General features: G+C 42.0%; 1 protein-coding gene across 2 annotated transcripts in view; it reads right to left on the bottom strand.

The window, feature by feature from the left end:
* LOC138771714 (serine/threonine-protein kinase 17A-like) overlaps positions 1-14,765 on the bottom strand; it is a 53,543-nt gene that overhangs the window by 18,975 nt on the left and 19,803 nt on the right. Inside the window, exon 2 of one of the 2 annotated variants that reach the window (XM_069951636.1) lies at positions 13,032-13,133. The exons of the other annotated variant lie outside the window; for it this stretch is intronic. The gene's annotated coding sequence lies outside the window, so the exon portion shown is untranslated. The remainder of the gene's footprint in view (positions 1-13,031; positions 13,134-14,765) is intronic. 2 annotated transcript variants of the gene reach the window in all.

Raw genomic sequence — 14,765 nt, 5'->3', positions numbered from 1 at the left:
AGCAACGGCGCATGCGCGGAAGAAGGTGACACCAGGGTGGGGCAGGAGGCCAGACATTGGTAAATATGCAGCAGAATTAGGGAGGAGGAAGTAGTGATGAGGCATGCCGAAGTGCGGCACAAACACCAAGCCACAACTCCTCTTTGACACTTGGTTCGCAGGTGTGGGACAAGAATGTGGCAAATCTACTGAACAGACCACTACAATGTCAGCACCTCGGTCACTAGCAGCACTGTTTGATTTTCCCAGCCTCTGGGCTGAGGGTGCCCATTCACCTAGAATGCTCTAGGTCAAATATGGCCACTCCTTCTACACGGTTGGCTAAGTGTGTATGTATTCTCAATGGGGAGAAGAAAAGTCAGATACCTAATCTCCCTTGAGAAAAAAAAAGGATTGGAATGTTGAAAATCTTCCAAAAGCTCCCCACACACTTTACAATATAAAGTATAAGGGGCTCTTCCGCCACTTGGACATAAGAGTCGGGTATGATAGAAAACCACTGCTTTACCCCTTTGTTGTCGGAGAGATAAGCTGCCACCGGAACAATATATTTAAAAAAAAAAGCTAAAAATTTTTTTTGCAAAAATGGCTGAAAAAAAAGGATTCAAATACCAGAAAATAACATTTGAAGTGAAAGTTTAAGACTGTGCAAGACAGATGTTTTTCTTTTTTTTTGGGGGGGAGGGGGGCTTAAACAGGGATTAAGTGCCTGTAACACAAAGTGATTGACTTTATTTCCATGGTTTTATTGTTATGGCCAATCAGTGTTTATCCAGATGTTGTAATGGAAAATACTGGATCAGACTGGATATAATGTTGTTTAGTTACTCAGCGCTTACCTGTAATCCTCCACTTATCTCAGTTACCTGGCTGTTGGCTACAGATTAGGCCTGTACTTACAGATAACCTTGAGATGTCCAGGCACGCAGCAGACTGACTCCACAGCCCAGAACCACAGACCTTATCTCTAGTGGAGCCGGCGGGATTGCTGACTCTTTACTATAATAGCTGAAAGGATACAGGTGCTGCAGGTGAGGGCAGCCTGCCCAGGTATATGTGCTGCTCGGTGCAGGACGTGAATGATCCGGCTACAGCTGCCCTTACAAGTAGATCAGATTAGGGTCCATTTACACAGAAAGATTATCTGACAGATTATCTGCCAAAGATTTGAAGCCAAAGCCAGAAACAGACTATAAACAGAGATCAGGTCATAAAGGAAAGCCTGAGATTTCTCCTCTTTTTAAATCCATTTCTGGCTTTGGCTTCAAATCTTTGGCAGATAATCTGTCAAATAATCTTTCTGTGTGAATGGACACTAATGGTACAATTACACAGGCAGATTTATCTGACAGATTCTTGAAGCCAAAGCCAGGAATAGACCATGAACACGGAATGGGTCATAAAGGAAAGACTGAGATTTCTCTTCTCTTCAAATCCATTCCTGGCTTTGGCTTCCAAAATCTGTCAGATAAATCTGCCTGTGTAAACGCACCATAATGCTACGTTTACACGAAACAATTATGGGGCGAATTTTCGCGATAACGATCGAATTCGAACGATAATCGTACGTGTAAACGCGGCGAACGATCGAAAAATCGTTCATTTTGATCTTTTAACATGTTCATAAATCGTCGTTCGCCGATCGCAAAAAATTCGCCGATCGTTCAGTGTAAACAGTCGTTCACTGATTTTACCTATGTGTGAGATAGGCTTAAGCGTTCGCAAAACGAATTTTCGCAATAGCGAATTTTCTGTACGATATATCGTACCGTCTAAACGCTGATCGTTAAAAAAAAAAAAATCGTTACTTTGAAATCGTTAATCGTACGATCGGGCCAATAATCGCCTCGTGTAAACTTAGCATTACACAGCCTGATATGCAGACAATATCTGTATATTTAGTAAGGCTGGGTTCACACTACGCTCTTCGCAATCCATTTTTTTAATCCGCTTTTGCATAAAACGGACGGAAAAACAGATGCATTTAAGCGCATCCGTTTTGATCCATTTTTCTATTGACTTCTATTATGAAAAAAAAAGTCAAAATACATCCGTTTTTTTAATTTACACAAAAACATAGTCGACTACATTTTTGTGGACGTTAAAAAAAAACTGATGCGTTTTGATCCTTCTTTTTATAATGGAAGTCAATGGAAATACGGATCAAAACGGATGCACACAAACCCGTCAGTTTTTCCACCACTTTTTTCATCCGTTTTTTTAAAAAACGGATGAAAAAAACTAATTACAAAAACTTAGTGTGAACTCAGCCTAATGTGGATTTCTAGATTTGGCTACCCATGATAAAGCATGGTGCATTTCCAAAGCATAAGGTAAAGCCTAAACTTTATTATATTCCTGTTAGGGCTTAGACTACAACAAAACGAATGCACGCCTTGCATGCAACTTACTGGTGGTGATTTATTAACCCCGCCTTAAACATCTTTAATAAATATAAATAAGTGGGGGAAGTCATGTGACCTTTGAAGAGGTCATTCCACAGGGAGGGGGAGGCTAAACTGTGAGCTTCATCTATTGAATTCTCTATCTATTGGTGTAATGCTGTCCAGATCACTTTACAGCAGCCTCTTCCTAATCACTACAGACACAACAGGGTCTAGTGGTGAGAATGAAAACTGCTAAATTTCAGGATTTTTTTTATAATATTCATAATAAAATGGAAAAGAAATCTCCCAAAAATATTTAAAAAACGGTTTAATATATAAACTCGATTTGCTTTCTGTATGACACCTTACCTTTAAGAGCACAACCACATGATGCATGTGGTTATCATACTGTTGGGAATAGGCCCAAAAATACCACTTATGACTAGCTTAATAAAAGGATGTATGATGCTTTCAGTTCAGGTCAGCAGTGGTCGGACTAGGACTTACAGCCAGAAACACAGATGCAAAAATGTGTCCACGTTGCACATGCCGGGAACAAGCCAACAAACTTAATGGCAACCCGAACCTTAGTGTAACATAATTGCGAGCACATGAACAAAACAAATATAAACCCAGTTAAATCAGTCATCCCAGATTCTTGCTCTCTCAGTGTTAGAGATAACAGCAAGAGGGAAGGTTGCTGTACAGCACAGGGGGGAGAAAACCCTTGGAGGACAGCTCACACTGGCTGGAGAGAGAGAGGAGGGCAGATGCAAGGCAGTCTGTAGAGAAGAATCATACAAGCTCTCTATACCGAGAGATAATAGAGCTCACACTTCTAGCTGTAGAAGTAAAACTAAGCAAAATTTTAAATAAAGACTCTTGGAGTCTTAGTTTTTTTCACCATAGTAAGTATAAACAAAGAAAGTAAAAACAAAGGGGGTCCATAGGCCAAAAATGCACTTGTTTTATGGCCGCCTGAAAGTCCCAGCACTACTGTGAGTTGTTTAACCTGTGACTGTCTCACCTCAAGCCTTATACAATGACAGATGTCTTTCCCCAATTGTATTGTATACAGAAGTAAAAGAAAACTGTTTGTTTGAAAAAGGAGGCTGTTAACTAAACAAATTAACCTCACGGGTTAACGGCGACGAACAGATGGCCGTCAAATACTAACAGGAATCGTATGGAATTCTAACACACGCTAATGTTTTCCACCTGTGCCCTGTAGGTGCCCACTCCAAGACCTTCATCTTCAAGGTCAGATACACAAGAATGCAGGAGAGCAGATTAATTCCCAACTTTGTTATACTTATCCCCACGAGGTGTGCGGGCCTAATACTGCAGCTGTAATTGAATTACCGTTCTCTTGAGGATATGTTAATACCATTTTATATTAGCCCGAATTCTTCTAATTTTTTGCTATTTACTGCACGAGATTCCTAAATCAGCATATAAACCAGCATTATATATTAAATTAAAGCAGTACTCCAGAGAAATATTATTTTTTCCAATCAACTGGCATCGGATAGATTTGTAACTATTTAAAAATTTTAAAGTCTTCCAGTACTTTTCAGCTGCTGTATGCCCTGCAGGAAGTGGTGTATTCTTTCCAGTCTGACACGGTGCTCACTGCTGCCACCTCTGTCCATGTCAGGAACTGTCCAGAGCAGGAGAGGTTTTCTATAGGTATTTAATACTTCTCTGGACAGTTCCTCTCACGGGCAGAGGTGGCAGCAGAGAGCATTGTGTCAGACTGGAAACAATACACCACTTCCTGTGGGACATACAGCAGCTGATAAGTACTGGAAGATCTTTAAATAGAAGTAATTTACAAATCTATATAACTGCAGATTCAAATCAATTCTGGGCCATCAAATCTGCTGCAGATCCTGTACGTGTGAACGCACCCTTAAAAAGTTTTTTCAAATCACTGTCATTTAACTAGGAGAAATAAAAGACTGGATTTTTCCCTGTGAGGGGCTCGGCTGTGTTGGCATTGGTCTGGCCTCTTATCCTCAGGTTAGGAGGTCATAATTTAGGTGATATTAGTAACTGTTTGCTTTCTCTAATGCATCCGAGAAGATAAGGAGCGTTTTAATGTGTCATTCGTCTATTGACCGAACAAAAGACTTTGCCCTCACATTCACTAAATGGATTAGTGACGTGTATATCTTATTTAACGTCCGCTTATGGGGATAAACATAGACTCATTTCTTTCTCTTTTCTTTGCGGCTTCAAACAGACCTGACACAAGTCTGATGATGAGACAAGGACACATCGCGACCATGTGGAGAACCTGAACTAATCCCATTTGGTCCGACATGTTTGTCTAGTGCTTGTGAGAAGGGGAACAACTTTTTCTATAGATTTTGGGGGAGATTTATCAAACATGGTGTAAAGTGAAACTGGCTCAGTTGCCCCTAGCAACCAATCAGATTCCACCTTTCATTCCTCACAGACTCTTTGGAAAAAGGAAGGTGGAATCTGATTGGTTGCCGGGGACAACTAAGACAATTCTACTTTACACCAATTTGATAAATCTCCCCCAATGTGTCACAGGAAATAGTGGAGAGCAGTGGGGACTGGGAGCTGCAGGAGATAAGGGCGGCTGAGTATATATATATTTTTTTTTTTATTTACAACAATTTGAAAAATCATAGAAAGTCTCCTCATAGAAATAGAAATTTTGACCAACTTTGAATTTTTATCACCAATAGATAAAAAAAAAAATTGTAAAAAAAAAAAAGTTTCGTTTGCACACAGAGATTACCAGTCAACAAAATCAAGGCCATTTAGGCTGAATCACTTGTTTGCCTACGGTCTCTACGCAATGACTGAGTCTCACATAATACCGATACAAAAATGTTTATTGGAAATCCTCTACGTCAACATGCTTTTCTCAGAAAACAGGTCACTTCCCCACTGTAGTGTTCTCAAGGGGTGGTATATAGAAGATATTTTACTGATCATATGTCATATATGCCTTGGCTGTCCAGGCATGAAGGGAATTGTAGTTTTGTAAAAAAAAAAAAGAAAAGGTCTGCTTTACTTCCTGGAAACAGCACCACTCTTGTTTATTGGATGTTACTGGTATTGCAGCATGTTCTCATTCATATCTATGAGGCTGAACCACATAACGAACCATGGACAAGACTCTTTATTAAAATTTATCTAAATTCTATTAAAAGGTGATCGATGCATTGAACCAGTCCTGACAATAGAACACATCAATGTGATGCCATTAGAAATTGACATTGTATTTTAGTGACCCACAGGAGCCAATCATCAGTTAATGGCAGGGCACTGTCTGGGTACACATAATAGAAGGAGCCCTGATGTCTCGGCTACCAGAATGGGCCATAGTGCTATTATACAGCCCTTTGCATTTAGGAATTCCTTGAAGTTGGGGAGGGAAGCACATTACAGACAAAGAAAAGTCCTAAGACAAGAGGCCCATTGTTAGAATGTGGAAGGTGGTCAGCCAGGGGGACAGTGAAGACGTATGCTACAAATAGGGTGGGATTCTTGGAATTCCATCCCAGCAGAGGTGGTGAGCCCAGCGAAATACTTTAGACTTCAGGGACTTGACTCGTATCTGACTCTAAGCCAAGAATCTAACAGAACATTTTTATAACACGTATGGAAAGGTCAGATTGTGCCCGCAAAAGACGTTTTTTTTTCCATATTGGCTGCATACCAAGTCGAAAGAATCTTCACCTGCTGCGGCTTTGTTCTGGAACACTGTGGACTATAGGCCACATTCCCGCCTCTGTTTGTACCTGGAACTGGAGTTACATAAATGTCGTAATTCAGTCAAGCAGGCCTTTGGGATCTTCCCAGTTTGACAGATTTATTAAAGGGTGATGTAAATTCAGCTTCTGACACTATCAGGGTAGATGCCTTCTAAAGGCGGGATAAATGGCAGGCTTTATAGACAGATTCACTACTTTAGTGCAGATGATAAGGGCTAACTGTAGCCGTAACTCTTCACAGCCTTCACATGGATGCATACTGGAGAAATATAGTGTATTTAGGGGTCATGTGACCTTTTGTAATTGATGGCTATCCAATGGACAGGCCATCAATATAAGATCATAGTGGGTCCTAATCCCGGCACCACCACTGATGGGCCTCTTCAATGTTTACCTGGTCAAAGTACTTTTTGTACAGCATTGTCCCATTCAAATGAACGGGGCAACACTGCAGTACCTTGTACTGCCATTACTAAAACAGAGCTGATTTGGAGGCGGACCACCACCGATCTAGAATTGAAGTCTATTCCAATTGAAGGTATTCCAAGAACTAACTTGTCCCCTATCCACAGGTAAGAGATCACAGGAAGGGGTCAAACCTCTGACCCCCCTGGTGATCTCCGTATCGGCCCTCGGCTTCTGTGTTATGAATAGAGCCGTGGGTTCGGCATGTGACCCGTGTCTCTATTAATTCCTGTGGAGGTGCCAGAGAGAGCAGAGTAAACTGGAAGAACACTTAGGGCCCTATTCCACCGGACGATTATCGTTAAATCGTTCAAATCTAAACAATAATCGTTCGGTTGAAATGCAGTTAACGATTAACGACCGAACGAGAAATCATTGATCGCTTTATAAGACTTGGACCTATTTTTATCGTTGCTCATTCGCAAAACGTTCGCTTTGAATAAGACGCCGTTCGGTCGTTCGCAATAGATACGAATGCAATAGCGAAGAAATAGCGAAGAAAAACGATCGCAATTACGATCATAAGTAACTATTATTGTTCCATGGAAATGGGTGAACGTTTTCAGGTCTTTCGCAATAGAGGTCGTTTGAGATCGTTAATCGTTAACGATTATGCAAACGATTATTGTCCGGTGGAATAGGGCCCTTACTCGGCTCTCTCCAGCACCTCCAAAGGAATGAATAGAGCCACAGGTCTTGTGCCGTAGCCATGGCTCTATTCATAACTAAGAAGCCGGGGCCCGATATGGGAGTTTAGAGGTGGGACCCCCCCCATGATCTCTAATGGTGGTTTTACACAGAACGATGTATCGTTCGAATTTGCACGATAACGGTTGAATTGGAACGATAATCGTACGTGTAAACGCAGCGAACGATCAAGCGTCGAGTGAAAAATCGTTCATCGTCAAGTTCTCAAATCGTCGTTGATCGTTCGCAAAAAATTTGCAGATCGTTCAGTGTAAACAGTCTTTCAACGATTTCCCCTATGTGTGAGATAGGCTTAAGCGATCGCAAAACGAATATTCCGTACGATGTATCGTTCCGTCTAAACGCCGATTGTTATAAAAAAAAATTGTTCATTTAAAATCGTTAATCGTGCAATTGGGCAAATTATCGCTCCGTGTAAAACCACCATTACTTGTCCCCTATCCTGTGGATAGGGGACAGGTTAATTTGTCTTGGAATACCCCTTAAGGGTGCGTTCACACCTACAGGATCTGCAGCAGATCTGCAGCAGATTTGATGCTGTGTTCAGTTATTTAAATGAAATCTGCTGCAGAAAATCAGCTGCAGATCCTGTAGGTGTGAACGCACCCTTAGTACAAATGGCTGGGATGGATGTCTCCATGGACATGAAGATTGAGATCAGCCAAGTATATGTGTTCTGAATTGAGAGAGGAAGGGTAAGCCACATTAGACAGCTGGTTGCTGGGTTTGGATGCCTATTTTTTAATGTGCAAGAGAGTGTCCTCCAATCTTGTCCCCTACTTGAGTGTCCCCCAACCTTGGGTGAGAACACACATCCTTATGGGGAGATCAGATGTATTTAGCATCCGCTTATACCACTCCCTCCATAGAAATTACTTTTTGAACAACAATGGTCAACAATTGTGACTTTGGCCACTGAGTCTTGGTCACAGCAAAATACAAATGTCTATGGTTACCAAAAGTTCCATTATAGATCTTCAAGCGATTGTCCAGTTACAATTTTCTTTCTAGATAGGGCCTGGGTACTGCTGCCAAAATAACAAATGAAAGCATACTCCCTTGCCCTGATCCCCCCAATGCAGTCCTGCCTGCTCACAATATCTCAGTCACCATCCCAGCTCCTTTGGTTGATCATGCAGTTCTTGGAGAGGTTGACGCATTAAAGGAACCAGCAATGATGAGTGGGGACTGGGAGATGGCAGAACAGCAGCTGCGGGTGATCAGGGGAAAGTGAGTATGACTTATTTTAATTACTTGAAGTACCCAAAGCTCAGTATGAAAAATGGTCTGTCCCTTTAAGAGAACACGATTGAGCACTACTGGGTCAGGGACTGATATGAAAGCTTACAAAATGTACAGAATGTACAGAATATAATCATTTATATAGCGCTATATAAATGATTGCGATTACCAGTACCAGTCCATATCAGCGTGCCATGAGCTTATTTCATTAGGTATGGATTGCAGAGGCTGGAATGTATGTATATCTGCAAATACTTTATACTTCATATATTTCAAGATCTGACATCTATTTATGAGGTGCTACTGAGGAAGGACGTCCTGTTACCAATATAGCTTCTAACTCTTACATAAGCATGGTTCTATGAGTATGTGTAATGCAGCCTGCCTAGGAGCTTCTACATAGGGCATCAATGGTAAAGAAGTGCACCGCTATTAAGGGTACGTTCACATGTACCTCATCCGCAGCGGATTTCTCGCTGCGGACCGCTGCGGATCCCTGCCCAGCAAACTCTATGGGCAGACAAACTCGCAGCAGGATGTGCATCCCTGCGAGTTTGCCTATACTTCACCTGGTCCCCGCTCCGGCTTGTTTCGGGGCTCCCGGTGCCTTCATTGCGGGTCGGGGCAGCGCACTGATTGGCTGAGCGGGACGTTCCGAGAACCCCTAAAGCAAGCCGGAGCAGGGACCCAGTGATGTATGCGCTATGGCGGCCGCAGGGGGTTAACGGGGCGGGCTGCGGACAAACTCGCAGCAGGATGTGCATCCCGCTGCGAGTTTGTCTGCCCACAGAGTTTGCTGGGCAGGGATCCGCAGCGGATCCGGTACATGTGAACGCACCCTTAAGGGGTTATCCAGCTTTGAAAAAACAGGGCCACTTTCTTCCAGAGACAGCACCACTCTGGTCTCCAGTTTGGGTGCAGGTTTTGCAACTCAGTTCCATTGAAGTGAATAGAACCTAATTGCAAACCGCACCTAAACTGTTTTTCCAAAGTAGCCATGTTTTTCTAACACTAGATAAACCCTTTAACCATGGAAGATGATGATCCTGATTGGGATTTGTAGTTTTGTAACAGCTAAGGAACACTGCCTTAGATTGTCGGCGGACACCTGCGACATTTCATAAGATTTTTTGACGGCCTAAGCAGTTGTTTCTGCTTTCTGATGACAACACAAGGGAAGGGTCATAAATTTTTATTTTTTTCACCTTATTACAATAGAATGAATTGTAGCATTGCAACATTTACCATTAATCTCAATAGGCGTATAACAATCCCCGCACTGTGTTATAAAAAGTTGACGTGAACTGTAACTTCTATGACCTTGGGTATGAGTTCTATACTCTATATCTGGAGGAACTAAAAAGGTCTCTGTGTGGCTCAATGATATTTTTCTTTACTACTAGACCAAATAGTTTCTTTGTAGCTGTTTGTAAGCAGTGCGGAGGTCTGCTGCTCCCCAGGCCTATCAGTCAGTCTTTGATGTTGGCGACATGACACACTATGTATATACAGATGTTCCAATCTCATGATAAGGTAGATATACGCTTCTGGGTCATGAAAGGTTTAGCCTACATATCTATAACCCCCACCATGTCCTGATAATGACAGCCTCATCCCTTACAGCACTTACATCTTCTGTTTTATCTCCGAGCCACAGCCTGCAGTCCCATACAAGTATAGCCTTGTGCTAAACACAGTGCGGCCCTACACATGTGGGTAACTTATGCTGCGTTTACACGGAACGATTATCGTGCGAATTTGCACGATAAAGATCGAATTTGAACGATAATCGCACGTGTAAATGCAGCGAACGATCAAGCAACGAGCGAGAAATCGTTCATTTTGATCTTTGAACATGTTCTCAAATCGTCGTTCGCCAAAAATTCGCAGATCGCTCCGTGTAAACAGTCGTTCACCGATTTAACCTATGTGCGAGATAGGCTTAAGCGATCGCGTACGATATATTGTTCCGTCTACACACTGAACTTTATAAAAAAAAATTGTTAATCGTATGATCAGGCAAATTATCGTTCCGTGGAAACGCAGCATTAGGGTCCTATTACACGGAGCAATTTTTAACGATTAACGACTAATGCTGCGTTTACACGGAACGATTATTCAAATTTTCGCATAAACGATCGCATCTGAGCTATAATCGTACCGTGTAAACACAGCAAACGATCAAACGACGAGCGAGAAATCGTTCATTTTGATCTTTCAACATGTTCTTAAATTGTCGTTAGTCGTTCGCTGAAAATTCGCAGATCACTTTGTGTAAACAGTCTTTCACTGATTTACCCTATGTAAAAGATGGGCTTAAGCGATCTTAAAAACGATCGCAATAACAAATTTTCTAACAATTTTTCTAACGATTTATTCGTCTAAACGCTGATCGTTATAAAAACCAAATTGTTGCTTCAAAATTGTTAAACGATCGATTGGGCGAATTATCGCTCCGTGTAAACGTAGCATAATGATAAACAATCGCAAACGAGATTGTTTATTGTTAACCTGAAATCGTTCATCATATTACACAGATTACATTATGCTGCGTTTACACGGAACGATTATCGTTCAAATTTTCTGAATAACGATCCCATTTGAGCCATAATCGGCTCGTGTAAACACAGCGAACGATCAATCGCCGAGCGAGAAATTGTTCATTTTGATCTTTCAACATGTTCTCAAATCGTCGTTGGTCGTTCGCTAAAAATCCGCAGATCGCTTACTGTAAACGGTCTTGGGCAAAATCGTTAATTGATCGTTTGGGCGAATTATTGCTTCGTGTAAACGCAGCATTAGTTACCATCGTTGCTACGATCGTTATTGAGATCGTTACTATGATCGTTTATTCCTTCTGATCCCAGCAAAACAATGGACAATGCGCTATTACACTGAACGATTAGTGAACAAATGCGGAACTTGAGCGAACGAACGTGGAATTACAGCGAACGATTAGCAAACAATTAACGATAATTTTAGGTTCAGATCTAAATCAACGATCAACGACATATGAACGATTTTTCGATCGTTGCCTGCAATTACGCAGAACGATTATCGTTTAAATTTGAACGATGTAACAATTTTTTTGCACGAAAATCGTCTCGTATAAAAAAGAAAATATGGTTTGTATTAATCCCCATTGATTTGGATGTGAGCGTAAAGTAACACAGTGATTGTACACAGTGGGGTCTGCATACTATAGTATAATCATACTATGGCGGTGCATTACTTGATTAGAGGAGGTTTTCGGGATGGTATAAGTATAGCAGGGGCTGATGTAATGGATTCTGATAAACCAGAGACCCTATGCACTACATTAGGGGCAGGGGGTGACCTACATCTGACTTTCTATAGACGTAGGATAAAGCTTTGACCTACATTAGACAATCAGAGCTATGCTGTGCTCATTTATAGCAATTGTAGTGACGTATTCCTAAAGAACCTCTTTATATTGAATTTGCAGCATTATGCCGCCTCCAGCAATGACAAAAGCTTTCCTAGTATACTACTACATGGTATATCTTACAGTATAGTATATGCCTTTAGATGGGATCCAACCCCTAGTAAAGTGTGGTGGGTTTTCTTCACACAGACCCATTCAAGTGCATGGAGATCAGCTGCTATTATTGGGCGGAAGGCAAGAAAAAGCTGCGCTTTATCAAGCCTTGTGGCCCCTTTGTTCTATGAGTCAAAGAGGATCCCAAGGATTTGACCTTTACCAATAAGATAATGATGGAATATACTAGTGCCATTGGCCGATTATCAGCTGAATGAACAGTCCGGGTAAATGGCCTGGTGAAAATGCTAGTTCATCAGCTTTTGCATCTCTTGCATCCTATTAAAGGGTTAGTACAAAGATATTTTTTCTCTCAAATCAACTGGTGTCAGCAAGTTATATATATTTGTAATTTACTTCTATTTAAAAATCTCAAGTCTTCCAGTACTTATCAGCTGCTGTATGTCCTGCAGGAAGTGGTGTATTCTTTCCAGTCTGACACAGTGCTCTCTGCTGCCACCTCTGTCCATGTCAGGAACTGTCCATAGCAGGAGCAAATCCTTATAGAAAACCTCTCCTGCTCTGGCCAGTTCCTGACATGGACAGAGGTGGCAGCAGAGAGCACTATGTCCAACTAAAGAGAATACAACACTTGCTGCAGGACATCCAGCAGCTGATAAGTACTGGAAGACTTAAGATTTTTAAATAGAAGTAAATTACAAATCTGTATAACTTTCTGACGCCAGTTGATTTGAAAAAAAGTAGTTTTCTTTTTTTTTTACCCCTTTAACAACGGTACATCACCCGATCCTGCAATGTTGTAGCATTAGACATAGAAGTTGGCACTACCACTCTCATCAGGATGTAAGGAGTGCTTGTTGTGTATTTAAGTCACGCATATTAGGTAATGCTCACTTGGAAAATGTAGCAGTCTTGGCAAATGCATATAGATGAAAGAAATGCAAAGGCACTCACCAGTCTCTGTGTGATTTTTTTTCTCAGTGTGGCGAGGACTATCAGTCGGGGTGATGGCGTCCTCGCTGCCTGCAAGAGCTGCATGATGAAAGCTATATCACACTGAGAATAAAAATCACACAGAGACGGGTGAGTGCCTTTGCATATAACTCCAGCGATCCTTTCTGCATCTTGGATTGATTGGGCCTTGTGAAGGCTTAAAGGAGAAGTCCGGGGAAATTTTTTAAAAAGGTATTGTATTGCCCCCCAAAAGTTATAAAAATCCCCAATATACACTTATTACAGGAAATGCTTATAAAGTGCTTTTTTCCCTGTACTTACTACTGCATAAAGGCTTCACTTCCTGGATAACATGGTGATGTCACTTCCTGGATAACATGGTGATGTCACTTCCTGGATAACATGGTGATGTGACTTCCTGGATAAAATGGTGATGTCACTTCCTGGATAAAATGGTGATGTCACGACCCGACTCCCAGAGCTGTGCGGGCTGTGACTGCTGGAGAGGATGATGTCAGGGGGATACTGAGGTACACAGGGCACTGGAGGGACACTGAGCATCCCCCTGCCATCATCCTCTCCAGCAGCCACAGCCCGCACAGCTCTGGGAGTCGGGTCGTGACATCACCATTTTATCCAGGAAGTGACCTCAACATGTTATCCAGAAAGTGACATCACCTTGTTATCCAGGAAGTGACATCACCCTGTTATCCAGGAAGTGACATCACCCTGTTATCCAGGAAGTGACATCACCATTTTAATCAGGAAGTGACATTACCATGTTATCCATGAAGTGAAGCCTTGATGCAGTAGTAAGTGCAGGGAAAAAAGCACTTTATAAGCATTTCCCATAATAAGTGTATATTGGGGATTTGTATAACTTTTGGGGGGCAATACAATACTGTAATAAAAATTTTCACCAGACTTCTCCTTTAAGCCCCTATTACACAGGGCAATGCAGAGGAGCAAATGAGCACTGTCAGCGCTCGTTTGCTCCTCGTTCCCCGCTTGCTGCCGCCACTATTACAGGCGTTGGCAGCGAGCGGGTAAGTGCAGGGGAGGCTGCGGGGAGCTGCGTGGGGGCTGACCGGGCGATCGCCACTCCCCAGAGCGACTGATCACCCTGAGCCCTTAGATCTAATAGGAGTCTTGGACAGGCTCTGCTGGACTAACATGACAGACAATAAAGCAAGGTACAAAGAAGTGCATATATAGTAATATTTAGGGGGGAGGGGGGCTGCTGACTGTGTCTTCAGCCTGAGAATCCCCTTTTGCATAAACTTTTTAAATCCTGTAAATAATATTTTTTTTTATTGCAATAGAAGCGAAAACAAAACAGAGAAGTGACAAGTACATTGGAGGGAAACTCCATTTTGCTGTAACGATGGAGCCCTATACATTACCCAAAGGACGTGTCTGTTATGTGCATGTCCTATGGAGACCTGCAGTGTAGCGGATGGCCGGCTGGGAATTCCTGACTTTAGGTTGTTGTTGGCAGTGTGGATATTTCTATATCGTGTCCTGTCATTTTTTTTAACATTTTTGAACCATCCTAGAGGTATGTCAAAAGTTTTGATCAGATGTTCAGACCCTCGCTAATCGTGAGATATTGCAGGGAGAAGCGCTTGGCTCCCTGACTCACTTACTTTACCATCTCGCTGCAGGAGACAATCTACATTCTATGGGTCCTATTAGACTGAACGATTTTTCGTTTCCACCGATTAACGATAATTG

Source organism: Dendropsophus ebraccatus, chromosome 14, assembly GCF_027789765.1.
Source record: "Dendropsophus ebraccatus isolate aDenEbr1 chromosome 14, aDenEbr1.pat, whole genome shotgun sequence".
NCBI lineage: Eukaryota > Metazoa > Chordata > Amphibia > Anura > Hylidae > Dendropsophus > Dendropsophus ebraccatus.
This window is presented reverse-complemented; position numbering and strand designations above follow the sequence as displayed.